The sequence below is a fragment of the Alexandromys fortis genome, unplaced genomic scaffold (assembly GCF_014885135.2).
Source record: "Alexandromys fortis isolate MF-2015 unplaced genomic scaffold, M_Fortis_MF-2015_v1.1 scaffold_21, whole genome shotgun sequence".
NCBI lineage: Eukaryota > Metazoa > Chordata > Mammalia > Rodentia > Cricetidae > Alexandromys > Alexandromys fortis.
In genome coordinates, this window is record NW_026067905.1 from 6,623,251 (window position 1) to 6,640,489 (window position 17,239).

The 17,239-nt window shown below is 45.0% G+C and overlaps 1 protein-coding gene and 1 long non-coding RNA gene across 5 annotated transcripts in view; both read left to right on the forward strand.

Moving 5' to 3' along the window:
• Positions 1 to 17,239, forward strand: part of Eps8 (EGFR pathway substrate 8, signaling adaptor) — a 180,711-nt gene that overhangs the window by 38,949 nt on the left and 124,523 nt on the right. The gene's annotated exons all lie outside the window — the stretch shown is intronic.
• LOC126497291 (uncharacterized) overlaps positions 1 to 17,239 on the forward strand; it is a 421,870-nt gene that overhangs the window by 16,335 nt on the left and 388,296 nt on the right. The window lies entirely within an intron of this gene.

Here is a 17,239-nt window from a genome sequence, read left to right on the forward strand (position 1 = left end):
CTCCTTCCCCCTTCCTCTTTCTTCTTCCCCTTTTTATTTATTATAAAGCAAGTTCTTATGTAACATCAGCTAGTCTCAAACTTTACTGTATAACTGAGGATGGCCTTGAATTCCTGTCCCCCCCCCCCCGTGTTGTAATTATAGGCATATACGGTAGTTATACTATGCCCGGACAACTTGTTCCATTTAAAACGTATCCTATATCCCAAACATCCCGTTTCCCAAGTTCCCCCCAACCTCCCCTTCTCACTTTTCTCTCCCCATCTCCCCTTACCTCCCTCCCCCCCTCCCCCAAGATCCCATTTTTTGCCCGGCAATCTTGTCTACTTCCCATAATCAGGAGGATAGCTATATGTTTTTCTTTGGGATCACCTTCTTATTTAGCTTCTTTAGGAGATCAAATTATAGACTCACTGACCTTTATTTATCTCTAGAAACCAATTATGAGTGAGTACATCCCAAGTTCATCTTTTTGGGTCTGGGTTACCTCACTCAGGATAGTGTGTTCTATTTCCATCCATTTGCATGCAAAATTCGAGAGAGAGGGAGGAGGGGGGAAAAGGGAGACGGGGAGGGAAATGGGAGGCGGGGAGGAGGCGGAAATCTTTCTTTTTTCAATAAAAAAATTATATTTAAAAAAAAGTATCCTAAATAAAACATTAAATATGTATCTTTATGTATGTTGAGTGTTTGCCTGCATAAATGTATGTGCAACATATGCATGCAATGCCTGTGGAGGCCAGAAGAGGGCGGAGGATCCCCTGGAACTGAAGTTAGAAATGGTTGTGAGCTGTCATATATTTGTTGCAAACTGAACCTGGGTCCTCTGGAAGATCAGACAGTGCTTTTAATGGCTGAGTCATCTCTTCAATCCCCGCTCCTGGTAAGGTGTGTGTGTATGGGGGTGGTATGTTTGTGTGTATACACATGGTGTACACATAGAGATCAGAGGACCACTTTATGGAGTTGCTCCTCTTCTTCTACCTTGATGTGGGCCCTGGGAATTGAACTCTGGCCATCAGGCTTGAACAGCGAGCCATTTTACCTTCTGAGCTATTTCACCTGTTCTTTTCCATCTTGTGGTGGTTTGAATGTAATTGGCCTCCCTAATCTCATAATCCCATAATTCCACAGGGAGTGGCACTATTAGTAGTTGTGGCTTTGTTGGAGTGGGTATGGCCTTTTTTGAGGAAGTGTGTCATTGTGGGGGCAGGCTTTGAGGTTTCAGTTACTCAGGATACTGCCCAGTGAGTCAGTTGACTACCTGTTGCTTCTAAGTCAAGATGTAGGACTCTTAGCTCCAGCCCCATGCTGCCATGCTCCCCGCTGTGATGGACTGAACCTCTGAACTGTAAACGAGCCACCACAATTAAATGTTTCCTCTACAAGAGTTGCTGTGGCCATGGTGTCTCTTCACAGCAATAGTAAACTCTAGCTAAGACACATCTAAATTTTGTACTTGGTTTGCTAAGGATACATGGAGTCAGGTGTTCAGCGAAAGAAGTAATTACCAGTTGTGGAAAGTTATTTAATTGTCTCTATTAGTGAAAGCAAATGTGATCACTGTTTTCCTGGTGTCTAAAGATGAGTGTGGACTTCTTATTCCTCTTTGACTACTGAGCCAGTCTAGAACATCTGCAGGTCAGCTACTAAACAGAGCGGCAGTGTTCTGTGCACTTGTCTTCCTTGAGCCACTTTAGGTTTAAGATGGCGTGCAGTGGGAAGGTTCGGGATTTCCATTCTTGCTTTTCACTCTGCTGCCAAGAGTCCTGTCAACTCCAGCTTGCCCTTCATCTGCCTACTGTTTGGGTTTGGGAATTTACAGAACATGAGTCATTGAAACTCCCTTTCCCCAAATGGGACAAGTGTCTTAATTGAGGTCATGCCAACACCTAGTGTGACAGAATCTTCCCCTTATCCTCCCTTGGCACACAGAGAGAATTTACACAGCCAAAGAATGGTGTGAAACTGTGTCTCCAACTGTGTCCATTGGGATAAGCCAGATGCCCAATTGGATGCCCAGTGCACAGCTCCCTTGCCAAGTTATGTTGTTCTGTTTGGTCCCAGGCCAGATGGCAACTTAGTGGGTGGGCCATCAGCCCTGGCCTTTCTTTGGCCTCCTTGGGTCTAGGATGAAGTGCCCAGCCATCTCTTATTGTGTAGTACGAGTGAGCTTACGGAAATAGTAATTGCCCTTGCTGTTACTTAATATTTACATAGCTTTCTTTACATTTGTAACTGTAGTACCCTGATGTGAGTTTATTTGGATTATAAAAGCTTTGGGTTGCTTGGTAAAATTCAATGGAACCCATTTACCAGCAATTCGGCAAGATGAAAGAGCTTCCTGGGTGAGCATGCCGTGCGAGGAGGTGGACAGGTCTGAATTGGACTGAACCAGTATTATGCTTTGTGAAGTGTATGTAGGTACTGCGATTATTAGGCACACCCTTATTGAGCCTGTTGGCTTTCAGTTATTTTATGACAGCCAGGTGATGGGGCACGCTAGGTAAATAGATCCCCTGACCCTCATAATTCTTGGACTTTTGTGCTTGGTTTGTTATTGTTACACATAGATTGTCTGTGCTTTCTTAGAATTTCACTAATGTTATCTACAGTTGCTATAGTTTGATTTCTAGTCTCATCGTAGTCAGATGCACATGGAAAACCATCAAGGAGCAATGCCCCAAAGGAGAGCCAAGATCATCCCACGGGCTTTCCTTGGGTGAACCTTGCATCAAGGAGCAATGCCCCAAAGAAGAGCCAAGATCATCCCACGGGCTTTCCTTGGGTGAACCTTGCATCCCAACAGTAAGCTTGGCTTTCTGTGAGTACGATATGAATAACATTCTTACAACTCCATTTTAAAATTTATTTTTTGACTTTTTTTTTGTAAAATTACAGAGTAATATTGGAAAAAAGCCCACCAGCTTTCTTGGTAATATTTTCAGGCACATGACTTTTTGAAATGAAGCTAAATATGTAGGCAGCTTGGGGCTGAAACATGGCTTCCAGCGGCTGCCTGGGCTGTGGTCCTGGCTTGGATCTGTGTCTCAGATGTACTCGGATTTTCCTCAGGCTGAAGGTCCTGCTGGAGCAGGAGTTCTCTAAGGCTCGGTGCTGTCTATGAATGATGGTTTACCCTCCATATGCCCCTTCTCCCAGAGTGCAGCCCAGGTGACAGACACAGCTCTTGTTGCTGGTGTGCTTAGGAAGGTACTGGCTCCTGCCGAATCTTCCCCTAGGCTCTTTTCACAAAGAAAGGAGATCCAAGTTCTAAAGTATTTTCAGTCTTTCAGTGCCAAATAATCAAAAGGAACAAGAACGGGAGGGACAAACATGATTTCTATGAATGATTATAATCAACCAATTGACTTTCCTTCTGTTATTGTTGTCGTTATTAACATCACCACTGCTAAGACTGTGACTGCGGGGGTCATCACCACTGCTAAGACTATGACCACTGGGGTCATCACCACTGCTAAGACTGTGACCACTGGGGTCATCACTACTGCTAAGACTGACCACTGGGGTCATCACCACTGCTAAGACTGTGACCACTGGGGTCATCACCACTGCTAAGACTATGACCACTGGGGTCATCACCACTGCTAAGACTGTGACCACTGGGGTCATCACTACTGCTAAGACTGACCACTGGGGTCATCACCACTGCTAAGGCTGTGACCACGGGGGTCATCATCACTGCTAAGGCTGTGACCACTGGGGTCATCACCACTGCTAAGACTATGACCACTGGGGTCATCACCACTGCTAAGACTGTGACTGCAGAGATCATCACCACTGCTAAGGCTGTGACCACTGGGGTCATCACTGCTAAAACTATGACCATGGGGGTCATCACTGCTAAGACTGTGTCTATGGGGGTCATCACCACTGTTAAGACTGTGAGCACTGGGGTCATCACCACTGTTAGAACTGACCACTGGGGTCATCAGACTTCTCATACCCATGCCCTTTAGCTCCTTATCATGAGTGGGAGGATCACGCCCAACAGCTGTGATGTGGAACTTTCTTTTTCTCTTCTCAGGTAATCCGAAACCTCAGAAATGTTCCGACACCAGACCCTCAGTTGTTTGTTATTCACTACTGGGAATATTTAGCTCTTATTTACAGTCTCAGGTTATGGGGCTCACTCTAACCATAAGGGGATGTTAGAGTCCAATATGAAGCTTCTGTTTTGAAAAAAAATTATGTGTATGGGTGTTTTGTCCGTGTGTTTATCTATATACCACATACATGCAGTGAGTGCCCTAAGACGCCAGAAAAGCATATATACTTACCTTGGCCTGGAGGTATAGACATATGTGAGCTGCTGGAACTCAGATCTGGGTCTTCTGCAAGAAAAGCCAGTGCCCATAACTACTGAGCCTTCTCTGGCCTCCGGAGCTTCTGCCTTGATATTTACCAGGACTGTTGCTGACTGGTTATTAGCCATGTGTCTTGATCGGGTACTAGGTTTCTGTCTGGTTTATTTGATGGAATCTCGAACTGTAGACCCAGGCAGTCACTTTCTTCCCTCTCTTGACTCTGGCTCTTGGCTTTGGAAACCTGCCCCAGACATCCTCAGTGCCTTCGAATCTCCTAAACTTGCTATCCCTCCTTCCTTCCCCACCTGGCAGTTCAGATGGAAGCCCCGCTTGAGTCTCAGTGTCTTCAACAAGCATCTAGTTTGCATCTCTGTATCGCCTGAACTCTCATTTAAGTAGAATTTGATAGGCTAATACTGGAGGGGAGAGGGAAAGAACATGGACAAAGCATAAAAAAGATTGCTTTGAATGAGGTTGATCTTCGTTGTCAACTGATGGCATTTAAAGTTACCATGGAAACACCTCTGGCTGTGTCTGTGGGCATGGTTTTAGTAAGTTTAACTGTGCAGGGATGAGCTCTCCAAAGGTAAAGCTGGGGTCCTAGCCCGAGTCACGAGGAGACAGTCAAGCTGAGCAGCCAGCAGCATTTGTCTCTCTTTGCTTCCTGACCATGAGTGCAAGGTCACCAGCCACCATCTGCTCCTGCTGCCTTGACTCCGGCAGTGATGGACTGTGCCACCTTGAACTGTAAGCGGAGAGAAAACCTTCCCGTCTCAAGTCGCTTCTTGTGAGGTGTTTGTTGCCACTAATAAGGAAAGCAACTAATGCAGTACTTATTTTCATCCATGAGAAATGCCGCCCCATGGTGGACTGTGGCTCTGTGGCTCGTGTCTGGAGCTGCATCTGCATTTAGCCAATCCTTTGCTGCATGAGAATGAGGGGGCACCCTGCACTGATGGGCCTGACTGTGAGCTTTTATGGACTGGAATGGTTGTCAACATGCTCACTGCTGTAAGTCCACATATGTTCTGCTAGATGAAGGAATAGATGCTGGGGTTGCTGAGATTGGCAGGTGGAGTCTTGAGTGCTGAGGTCAGGTTTGTTCCTTGCTGTCCCAGGATTGGCTGTGACCTCTAGATCGTTTCTCCTCTTCCTGTCTGTTGTAATCAGAGTTCTGTTCTTAGAGTGAGCACCCATTTAAGCTGAAGGAGCCAGAAAGAACATCATTTTGATATATTTTTTAAAAGTCGTCTTTTTTATGTAAGGCATGGTTTTTTGAATAAAGTCCAGGATGTAAATTGGTGGATATGACTCTGAAATGTCTTTAAAAAATGCTTAAGTGGCTAGCTGGCATGTTGACACACAGCAATTCGCTAGTCAATACCATTTGAGTAGAAGTTGTGGTTATAAGTGTTGAAATAGGAGCGGTGGGGCTGTGTCCCCAGCACCCCGGCCGCCTGCTAGCTTATGCCCTGAAATAACAACACACAAACTGTATTCATTTAAGCACTGCTTGGCCCATTTCTATCTAGCCTCTTCTAGGCTAATTCTCGCACCTGGACTAGCCCATTTCTAATAATGTGTGTAAGCACCCCAAGGTGCGCTTCCAGGAAGATTCTAGCCTACGTCCATCCTGGGTTGGAGCTGCCTGGGAGAGCGGAGCCTGGCATCTCTGCTCCAGAGAGCAGAGCTGTCAAGTCTGAGCTCACTTCCTCTTCCTCCCAGCATCCTGTTCTGTTTACTCCTCCCACCTATGTTTTAACCTATCAGGGCCAAGGAGTTTCTTTATTGCTTAACCAATGAAATCAACAGATTGATATATGACACTCCCACATCATATAAGTACCCTGTTCTTTAAGTACAAGAGATGAAATATATCCCTAGATTCCATGCTTGGCTGTTAAGGGGTTAATTGCAGCTGAGGCTTCTGAACGCAGAACTGAGCAAGGTTTTCTAGGTGGCATATTCACCTGTGTGTACTAGACTTCTGCAGTGTAGCCTGGTTCAGTTGACTTATCTTTCTTTATTAATTATTAAGTAATTAAGATAGGCTCTTAAGCTGGCCTTACACTGGCTATATAATCAAGACTGGCTTGGGACTTCTGATATGGCTGCCCTGCCTCCCAAATACTGGGAATATAGGCTTGTATTGCTGTGTCTAGCCAAGTAGGTCTGCCTTAGACATTTAAGAGTGTTTGTTTTCCATAGATCAATATCCCAGGGACGTAAAAGGCACGTTCAACACAACCCGTGATCAAATCATGGGGGAGAGTGTGTCTTGATGGATATATGTGAAGTAATTTCATTTTTAGGTTTGTCTTCATCAACTATTTGGACTTCTTATGGAGTTCCATCCTCCCAGACTATAATGAAAAGTTTCATATGAAAACAGAAATTGTTTTGGGGTATGTGTGTGTGCATGTGTGTGATCTGTTTGCCATGAGGGCAGAGTGTAAAGCTAGGCTTGCTAGTCAAGAATAGTGCTTCTGCCAGCTATGAGCTAAGACCGGAGTTGGAATGAGGTGAGGGCAGGGCCATGCCAAGTGCACACTAGACGCTAGCTAAAGTGACAGGTGGGTACCCTGCAGGGTGGGAGATCACCGTCAGTCATGGCTTGTTGCTGTCTTTCTATCTTTATCCAAGAGCCCAGCAGGTTGGAAGCAGGTGTCCCCCAGCAGGAAGCATCAGAAGGAGATCAGTATCTGAAGTCTTGGACCCAAGGGGCAAAAGACAGGAGGCTTGAGGTTTCTGAAATGCGAATGCCCAATAGTAGAAGATTCCCAATTTCTAGAAAAACAGCACAGCCTGCTAGACTTTGCGCAAATGCAGCTGGCTGACCCCTAGGCAGCGTTGGAAAGCAAGGAATAAAGGAGACTGATGGTTCGCAGTCTCCAGATATAAAGTTGCTCACTTAATTTTGTGTTCATTTTGATGTATGCTGTCTCGGTCAGGTTCGTTTTTCTCCTTGCCGATACCATTACTGTCATCATCAAACATTTACTGAGTCCCCGCTGCAGGCACGGCTCCATTCCCAGAAGCAAAGGGAAGAGCAATAAGGGAGAGATGTGGTTTCTTCTTTTAGGGAGGTTGTTTTCTGTTTAGAACTGAACTTAGGCACTAGAAAAGTTATGGGATTTATTCATTCTACAAATGTGTACTCAGCGTTTCAGAGGTGAGTCTGGAGGTGTCCTTTCTGCTCCTTGTCACCATCTGGATAGTGATGGTAGCTCGGTTGACTAGTTCTTTCATTGCTTTGACCAAAATGCACACGGACAAACAACTTAGGTAGGGAAGGGAAGGGTTTATGTCTCTCGTATGATCATGGGAATGGTACTTATTGTGGTGGCAGAAGGTGGGGGTATCTGGTCATATTGCAGATATAACCAGGAAGCAGAGAGCAGACAAGAAATGGAGCTGGGATAAGACCTCAAAACCCACCCCCGGGATCTACTTCCTCCAGTGAGACTCTACCTTCTAAAGGTTCCACAACTCGTCCAGGCAGTACCATCAGCTAGGGACTATGTTTGAACATGTGTGGCCGCTGGGGACATTTCACAGTCCAAACTACAATAAGCAGGTGAGAATTTTGATGTGTGACCTGTCAGTGAAATACCACGGGCAGAAATGACAATAGCAGCACGGTGTATTAAAATAATGGGGCACCAAGACATCCATGGATCTAATCTACGTGGGAGGTAGTAAAAGACAAGATCTCCTGAGTAAATTGGGAGCCTAGGGACCATGGAGAGGGTTGAAGGGGAAGGTAGAGGCAGGGAGGGGAGCAGAGAAAAAAGTAGAGCTCAATGAAATCAATAAAAAAAATGGCTTTAAAATAAAAAAGGGTCACTGTATGAACCTCAAAAATAAAGATATAGTTTTTTTTTTTAAAAAATTCTCATTTGTAAGGAGAATTCCATGCAGATTCAATGTGTGTGTGTGTGTGTGTGTGTGTGTGTATGTGTGTTTGGGAGGGCGAGGTGTTGTGTGGGTGTACACCCATATGTGCATGTGTGGAGACCAGCAGTCAATGTAGGATTTCTTCTATGGCTCTCCACGCTATCCTTTGAGATGGACGCGCTCATTGAACCTGGTGGTTACCACTTGGCTAGACCGGCTGACTGTGGGATTCACCCCCTCTGCCTTTCAGCCCTGAGATTACAGGTGGCTACCATCATGGTAAACTATTTACAGGGGGTGGGGTGGGGAGGCTAAGAGGTGGGGGGTGGAAGGGGTTAGAGATCAGGATTCCAGGCCCTCATGTTGTCACAGCAAACACCTTGTCACGGGAGCCATCTCGCCAACTGGAAACGATGCTGTTTTAACCACGTATTTCTTGTGTTGCTTTTCAGTGGCAGCCTTGGGTATAATCACAAGCAGACATGCAATCCTATGTCTCATAAACAATGGGGATACCTGCACTCCATCTCTTCCAACGAACACTGGTGTGGAGCTTGAGAACAGTTCCATTCCCTTTCTGGTGTGGGTTAGAGTTCCCTCAATGCTCGCCTTCATCAGGCGCTTGACAGAACGGTAACAGGTACACGCAGCAGAAAGCTGATGTTTTCTGTGTCATAGAAGGAAGCATCGGAGAGCTTTGGTTAGCAGGTGTCGGCGTTAGCATTCAATCATGAAAACTGGAAAGCAGATTTTTCCTATTTCCCCTTCTGGGCATTGGGCATTTATCCCTTCTCAAGGAGGAAATTTGAAAGAGAAAAAATAGAGTCTGTTGTGCGGCACGCCTTTACCCGCTATACATCATGTTGCAGAATAGAATCAGGGCGTCTGGTGTTTTCAACCAACTTGGGGTAGTTAATTTTCTTTGTATCAAATAGGGATAATACCAAGAACTTGCCTGCCTACTTCTCCCCTGCCCAGGATGTTCAGATCCATAATAAAATACCAAGGGAGCCGCGGAACCTCTCTCCCTGGGGAGCTCTGTGAAAAGGTGTTCAGACACTTAACTGCCTGAAGTAATTGTGCAGAATTTTGCGTGTCTTACTTAAAGCAAAGCAAGATGTGGAAACTGAGACTTAGAAAAATGGGCATCATAAAAAGAATTCTTCTTTTTCTACTCTAAGCTTCTCCAATTTCCCCTCGGGGTAGGTTAGTTTGATAATAGAAAAATTTGTTAGAATTGGTGAACATTAGGCTTGTGACTGTGGCTTACATAATATCCAAATGTCTATTTGTATAGCATTTTGCAGTTTTCAAAAGACTTTCATTATTGTTCCACAGTGGGCTTATTTCAGTGACCCGCATGTGATTGATAAGGACTCCTAGGCCAGGAGGTGATGAGTCTTGACATTAACTATGGGTTATTAAGTGGTGAAATTTGGAACAGGCCTCTTGACAGCAAGTTCACTTCCTTCCTCAGTGTGTACAAGGTGCTACAGTCTTTCCTTAAATATGACTATTTGTCCCGCTCAGTGTGAAAATCAGGGCCCCGCAGGTTCTGGATCGCTAGATGGCACTTCTGTCCCAATGATCCTTCTTACTGTGAATCTACTGCCTCCAGGGAAAGAAAAGGTATTGGGGGGGGGGACAAAATCTCCCCAGGTTATTTAATCACTGATCCATTTTTTTAAAAAATGAATTTAGTTCTTGGACACTTTCATACATGTGCTCTACTGGAGGCAGACTTTTCTGTCCTTCCAGCCAGTTTACAAATGACCACACAGAGACTTCTCGTTAACTATAAATACTTGGCCAATAGCTTAGGCTTGTTTTTTAGCTAGTTCTTCTAACTTAAACGAACGCATTTCTATTACTCTGTGTGCTGTACCAGGCTCGTTTACCTCATCTGCATACTCTCCATCCTGCTCGCTCTGTGTCTCATGGTGTCTCATCATACACTGCCCTTCTTCTCCCTAGCGTTCTCTCTGCCCCAGAAATCCTGCCTGGCCATTGGCCAGTCAGCTTTTTTTTTTTTTTTTTGTATTAACCAATGAGAATAACACATATTTACAGCGTACAAAGATTGGTCCACAGTACTCTACAGTTTCATCACATTCTTCCCAAACCCTGTTGTCCGTTTCCACTCATGGTTCTTTTATTTATTTATTTTTATTATTTTGGTTTATGACCATTTCATTTAACTAGGGACATCTGTGTGACCATTGGATTGAGGATTATCCATTAGAGCCTGGTAGGGTTACCAGTGGGTATATTACTGAAGGCTGTGACTCCCTGAGTCAATCAACACGAATAGCTCCATAGGGCCCCAAGCCCTTCCTCTATCCTTGCCTCACTGTTGATAAGCCATTCTTATACAGAGTGCATGCTTCTGCAGTAGCAGTGGATTTGTGATCACAATGGCTTGCCCAGAACATGGCATTTTGCAATCCTTCTCCATAACTTTCAGCCCTTTCATAATTTCTACCCCCCTTTATAATGTTTTCTGAGCGTTAGTGGGGGTGGTATATTTGTCTCTGTCTTAGTTACTTTTTCTGTTGCTGTAATAACACACTATAACCAAGGCAACTTATAATAGGAAGCATTTCATTTGGAACTTATGGTTTAAGGAGGTTAGAGTTAGACCATCATGACTGGGAACATGGAGGTGAGCTAGCAGGCGTGTTGCTGGACCAGGAGCTGAGAGCTTTTATTTTGAGACACAACCATGAGACACTGAGAGACACTGGGAAAGGTGCTAGGCTTTTTTGAGTCTTCAAAGCCTGCACCTAGGCACGCACCTCCTCCAACAAGGCCACACCTCCTCCAACCCTTCCCAAACAGTTCTACCAACTGGAGACCAAGCATTCAAATATGAGCCCGTGGGGGCCATTTTCATTCAAATCACAGCCTTGTTTTGGGCGGAGCACTCACCTGCTCATCATTCTCAGTGCTCTCTGCAGCCCTGAGTCTCTGCATTCACCTACCACCTTCAGTGGGAAGAAGGGCTCCCCGAATGAAGGCTGAAGACACATTCATTAGTCTGGTGCCGGCTGCTGTGGGGGACGGAGTTCATGGAGAGCTACCTCTTAACTAACACATCATTGTTCATGTCGAGGGGGTTTCTCAGCACCATTCCCCACAAATATCATACTACCTACAAAAGTTCAAAATTGGCCCTATTCGAGTTAGCCAGCTACTCATAAAATCGTGTGTTCTGATGCTTAAAAATGAGTAAGGAGCGAGCTTGTTTGTATATGAAGAGTAAGTTCTTCCATAAAACCGCACCAACGGTGTTCATTACCACTTCCATACAGCATTGGTATGGACCACGTACTTCAGAGAAGTACAGAGACCATGTACTTCAAATCACTTAAATAACTAAAGCCTAACACCCGAGCAAAGAAGCTTCGGAGTGAACAGGCCCATGTGTGTTCACCAATTGAATATCTCTAGGAAGAAAAGCCGGCGTGTCATGGAGGGCTACTGTGCTAGGCATCGTTTGCCGAGGTGACCTCTGTCACTCTGTGTGGGAAGTTACATCCTCCTCCCCCGCCCCCCCAGCACTTTTACTCCATGTGAATTGACTCTAAAGGATGGAGGCACTGGTAAAGAAAGCAGCCCTTGTTAACGCAGCTGTTTGAGGATTTTTGAGGCCAGAGGAGAAGTTTCGGAACAGTCACTGAGTCCACTGTTAGAATAACCACCATCATACAGGAGCTCCTGACCGTAGATGGATATGACCCCGGGGTTAGTCTCAAGTGACTCTCAGGAGCCAGATTTTCATGGACTGTGGGCTCCAGACTGTCCTAGTTTCATTTCTGTTGCTGTGATAAAACATCCCATCAAAAAATCAACTTGAGGGAGAACGGGGTGATTTGACTTATAATTTCAGGTCATGCCCCATCCATCACTCTTGGGAAGTCCCAGCCTTAGGAATGCAAGCAGCTAGTGACCTCACATCCACAAGGAAGTGGAGAGAGAATTAAATGCATGCATGCTTAATACTCAGTTCGAGTTTGTTTACTAGGCCACAGTTGGGGACTCAAGCCCAGGGAACGGTACCACTCACAGGAGGCTTGTGCTCAGCTCAGTTCAGTTAAGACAGGATCTCTCTCATCTGCTGACCAACCTGTCTAACCAATCCCTCGTTGAGACTCCGTCCAGGTGACTCTAGGTTGGTTCAAGTTGACAGAAGTAACCATCACACAGGGGGAGATACTTGTCGAGGCTCAGCATAGGGCACCCTAGAAAGCTGGGTGCTAATTTAATTAGCAAACATTGCCAATCTTGAATTATTATTATTGTTTTGAGACAGAGTCTCTCTCTGTGTCCCAAACTAGCCCAGAACTCCCTGTGCAGCAGCGTGAGGCAGCTTTTCTAGGCTTTGTAGATCATGAGGACTGCCTTGTAAGACCACATGCCATGTACAGTATAATTCTACAGTGTCTCGGTGTGACTGCTGCTGAGAGAGAGAGAGAGAACCGCCACCATCAAAATGTTATCATATGTGTCACTAAATGACGTTACCTGGTTAAGAAACTGGTATAGACTGGTTCGCCTCTGGAAGACCTTTGCTGGCCCTACATTCCCAATAAAAATATCAATGAGATTTACAGTTCCATCAGCCATCGCCACCGTGCGTGGCTTTGTGAGATTGTATAACATGAGCACACTGTTTGTCACGACTGTAATGCTGTTTAGTCGTGTTAGCCAGTTTCATTTGAGCAATGCATTCGTCATGGCCATTCGTCATTTGTTGTTTAAAATTGTATTCCTCTCTTCCACCCTTCCTTCCTCTCCCTTCTTCCTCCCTGCCCTCACCTGCTGCCCCTTCCTCCTATACCTTCCTTCTCTGTCCTCCCTCTTTTCTATCTCTTCCTTTCTCCTTTTTTTCTTCAGATGTGGTTTACTTTATTTTTTATTTTCATGTATTCAAGGCTGACCTTGAACTCCCTATGTAGCCCAGACTGACCTTAAACTCCCTGTGATTCAAGCCTCTGCCTCCTCAGTGCTGAGATTATAGGTAGGCAGCACTCCACCTGGCAGCTGGAGTCAGATGCAACAGTAGCTGATGTTTCTCTTAGAAGCTGGATAACCTGGGCTGTCTTCTGTATGGTTCATGGAAAATTTAAAGCTAGGAATAATGACACTGTTACCTTCTTAGGCCAGTGAAAGGGTACTAAAGTCTATTTTGTTAGCAGTGATTGCTAAACAGCCTTTTTTTTGGGGGGGGGGGGTTGTTAAAGGGTCTTCTTTGGAGGATACCTAGTCACAAAGTTCTGAGCTCAGAGATTCCCCCACCCCCAGAATGTCTAACACTTAGTGTTCCAGCCATCTGGTTCTGTTTTCCTCATAAGTCGGTCTTGGCTATTTGCAGTGAAGATGGGGGTTTCCAGGCTTGGAGTTCCACGCTGGAGTGAGATGGTCAATATTGATGTCTTTTATGGCTGTGTGCTGGGGAGTGTCTGCACAAATGCTCGGACAAGCTTCCTCTTCCAGTCTGTTTTCAGACAAGGACTGGCGTATGTTGAATGATTAACTCAGCCTGTGGTGAGCAGTTAGAGGTCTTTAAAGTCCTCTAAAGTCAGTTCTTTGAGGCAGGTAGCCTTTCCTGTTTATACTATTTAAAATAGGGAATGGCTCGGCTTTTAGATTACAAAAGATTGTGTGTGTGTGTGTGGTGTGTGTGTGTGTGTGTGTGTGTGTGTGTGTGTGTACTGCTCTTTATGGAAGACAGGGGGCAGCATTGTGTAGCTTCCTCTATTACTCTCCAGTTAATTAGTTTCTTCTTGGATAGGGCCTCTCACTGAACCAGAGCTGGCCGTTTTTCTGCTAGCTCCTCAGAGAATTCTGGGGTCCTCCTTTCCATGTTACCCAGTGTTGGGGATCTGGGCAAGTGTCATGTGGGTTCTGGGGCTTGTGCAGCAGGTACCTTACCCACTGAGACATTCCTCCAGCCTTCACAAATACATGAAACAATATTTACTAATAAGAACTCTGAATCTAATATCCTTTGTTTAGCTTTTCTCCTGACCATTATCCATAACAACTTGCAATCAACATTTTAAACAAAGGCAAACATCCATAATCCATTTTTTTTGGGGAATGTGGGCATAGTTTTCCAGGCTACTTCCTGCTGATTGGGGGCACTGATAATCTTATGGGGACCTAAAGAAAATTTAGACTTATGATCGAGTCCTGACTGGAGTGTCCTGTGAGGCTTGATCATCTCAGGCAGCAGTCTTTGAACTGTTCTGGATGTAGAACTCAGACATCTGGGCCATTTTTCATTTTTACGTGGCTTTATTTTAACCTCTATTTCTTTTATTTTTATTTTTAATTTTTGGCTTTTTGAGATAGGGTTTCTCTGTGTATCTTTGGCTGTCCTGGAATTCACTCTATAGATCAGGTTGTCCTTGAACTCACAGAGATCCCTCTCTCTCTCTCTCTCTGCCTCCCAAGTGTTGGGATTAAAAGTGTGTGCCACCACACCCAACTACTCTCTCTCTTTTTTTTTTTTTAAAGGACTTTATCCTTTTTTTTTCCTCCCAAGCCTACACATATTTTTAAACACACAGTAAACCATTCACAGGTTTTCTTTGTATTTGAATCTATCTTTATTATATCTCTCTCTTTTTCTGACCACATGAGTCTTTAATTTGCTAAGCGATATAGCTAGGATTAAAGCCGTGGCTTTAACAACTGGATCCAGCCCATCCTTAGCTTTTTTCTGAGAGCCTAGCCTCATGGCAGAGGGACTGGCCAGGGCCATCTTTATTGCCACAACTCTGCAGTGTTTCAAGGTCCCTGCCACGATGCAGTCAGCTTTTCATTAATACCATTTTAGTGTTTCGTGGCAGGATCTCTTAAAAGAGCTGCAAGGTTTTGTAGCTAAAGCTGAGTCAGGAAACTTCTCTTAAATGGGATGAGCTTGCCCCTAGCAAAGAAAGCAAACCCGAGAAATTGCTGCTACCAAGAAGCCATGCTTAACGCTGTTATTTTGTGTCTAGAATTACTTCCCAAGCTCTCTCAGGTTTTCTGTGGATGCAGTTGTCCACACATTGGGCACCATTTATTGACAGAGATTTCTGTCCCACCCAGTCCTGTAGTCGTTCAATCCCAAAGAAATACACAGAGGTCTACATTAATTATAAACTGGTTGGCCTAGTATCTCAGGCTTCTTATTAACTCATAACTTATATTACCCTATAATTCTTGTCTGTGTTAGCCACGTGGCTTGGTACCTTTTTTTGGCAAGGCAGTCACATCTTGCTTCCTCTGTGTCTGGTGACAACTGTAGACTGAATTTTTCCTCTTCCTAGAATTCTCATTGTCCCACCTCTACTTCCTGCCTGGTCACCCCGCTTATACTTCCTGCCTGGCTACTGGCCAATCAATGTTTATTTAAAATACAGGTGACAGGGTACAGACCATTGTCCCACAGCAGAGGACCAGTGTTCCTCCTGCTTCCTGATGTCACAGGAAGCGTGGCCACCATATCCTCCTCCTGCCACCATGCCTTCCCTACCATGTATTATGGAATAACCTTTCTGTACACTGTGAAGATTGTCTTTGCCAAGGCACCTTCTGATCAGGTTAACCAAGTGCAGACTGGCCAGTAGCTAGGCAGAAAGAGGTTAGGTGGAAGAGCCAAATTGAGAGGATGCTGGGAAGAAGGGCGGAGTCAAAGGGGTCTCTGGGAGATGAGGAGAGAAGCCAGATGAAAGTGCTGTGCTGAAAAAAGGTACCAACCGCCATGTGGCAGAGAGCAGATAAGAAATACGGGTTAATAAGTTGTAAGAGGTAGCTCATAACAAGGCTAAGTATAATTAATATTAACTCTCTGTGTGTTTATTGTCGAGCTGTTGGTCCTGACGGAAAACATTTTCAAGCCTTGAGCCAAAACAAACCCTTCTTTCTTTAGCCGCTCTTTAGTCGGGGCAGTGAGAAAAGTAACCAAGACACCAAACTAGAGAACTGTGATACCACAACCCAGCTCTTCTCCCTGTTCCCCAGTCACAGACCCTGATGCGGAGGAAGCCAGACATGGGGCTGCATGTGAGCCCAGGTTCTAATCTTTGTGTTGTTGTGACAGGCACAGAAAGCAAGCTCAAAGGTAGATACTAAAAATGTGAAGGTAGACGCCAACATGGTGAAGCTCCCACCCTCCCGAAAGTGGGTGCCATGTCCCTGAGCACAGACAGGGCCTTGCACCTGCCTGTGCAGGTCACACTGATGCCCAGTTTTCTCAATTCTTCCTTCCCAAGAGAGCTCTGCCGTGGAAGAGAGTCCGATTGTGCTGCTGGCTCTGAAAGCCCTCTTCACTGTTACCTTTCTTGATTGGCGTTCCTCCGGAACACGGAGGCCTCTGAATATACTTTAACTGTTCCCTTTTGCCTGTGCTGTAGATACGCCCCAGCTGGCTGTAGACACCATGGTGTGTTACTGTACTTCTCTATTCTCCAGCTAAGAGGATGACTCCTCTCTTTTATGTACATGGGAACTGAGCTCAGAGTGCTAATAAGTGGTTTCCTAAAGTAAGGCAGTGATCAACAGAACAATAGAACCTGGGAAAGACTGGTTCCTTCTTGAGCTTGTGCCGTTTCTCCTGGCTTTAGGCAGACTTCCATCTGGCATCTAGGTCCTAGGGCCCCTTCGTACCACAGAACCTTCTTTCTGTTAGGTAATTTAGTGTGTGTGCTTGCATGTAATCTATGGGGTTATTTTTATTTTTCAGGATTTATTTTTCTTTTTAATTACGTGTCTCTGCGCAGGTACACACATATGAGTGTAGATACCTGCAAAGGCCATAAGAGAGTCACAAATCCCACCAAGTTCCAGGCTGTTCTAAGATGCCTGACATGGGTGTTGTGAACCAAACTCAGGCCCTCTAGAAGAACAGCAAGAACTCTTAACCTTTAAGCCATTTCTCCAGCCCCATGATCTACAGTTTTAAGCCTTATATATTAGTCAATACTGGACCTTTATACAATGAGATGGCAATCTACTAATTTGAA